Source organism: Suricata suricatta, chromosome 5 (assembly GCF_006229205.1).
Source record: "Suricata suricatta isolate VVHF042 chromosome 5, meerkat_22Aug2017_6uvM2_HiC, whole genome shotgun sequence".
Lineage (NCBI taxonomy): Eukaryota > Metazoa > Chordata > Mammalia > Carnivora > Herpestidae > Suricata > Suricata suricatta.
This window is the reverse complement of record NC_043704.1, coordinates 156024588-156025244: the sequence shown is the minus strand read 5'-3', so window position 1 is coordinate 156025244 and position 657 is coordinate 156024588. Positions and strand designations below refer to the sequence as shown.

At 30.9% G+C, this 657-nt stretch overlaps 1 pseudogene; it reads right to left on the bottom strand.

Annotated features, from left to right (window-relative positions):
* Window positions 1–176: 176 nt before the first annotated feature.
* The window catches only part of LOC115291356, a 1088-nt pseudogene continuing 607 nt past the window's right edge, over window positions 177–657 (bottom strand).

Genomic DNA, 657 nt, shown 5'->3' with positions numbered 1-657 from the left:
ATAATCTTCCTTGTCATTAGTATCTCTTTGGATTTCTCACCAAATATAAAGATAAAGATAAACTACTCATTCCTAGTACAGGGTCAATAAAAAATAAAATGGAAAAACTTACCTTTTGCTATGTTCCACTAATGTTTTACCTATAAAAATGGGAAACCATTTAAGGAAAACTATACTTTCACCTTGAGTGACCTGAAGACAATTAGATTTTAAGCCGGTCCTTTACTATAGCAGTGATAGTCTGTTCTAAAAGAATTGTCTGAGAAGGGAGCAAGTTGGTAGCTATAGTAAGCTCCATATATACATTGAATCTTTAGAACTCGTTTGTCTTTTAAGTACAAAAACATTTTAGTTATACATTTCCTCTTTAATCTTCTAAAATCCAAAGCAAAAAAGATGAATCTAGTCTCACTCATACCACAGATATAGAAACAAAAGCAGAAAAAGATTAAAGGACGTATAAGCTAGGTTATGCCATTACAAAATGGGAAAAAAGTCCAGCCTACTCTTTTACTTACTAATGTGTTATAGACATATTAGTAAATATCAATGAAGTGATTAAATACTAAACTGGCCTTATCTTCCACATAACTTAAGATGGAAGGGGAAGCACTGAATGAAAAGTATTTACAATAAAACTTTATAACCCTTTTTTAG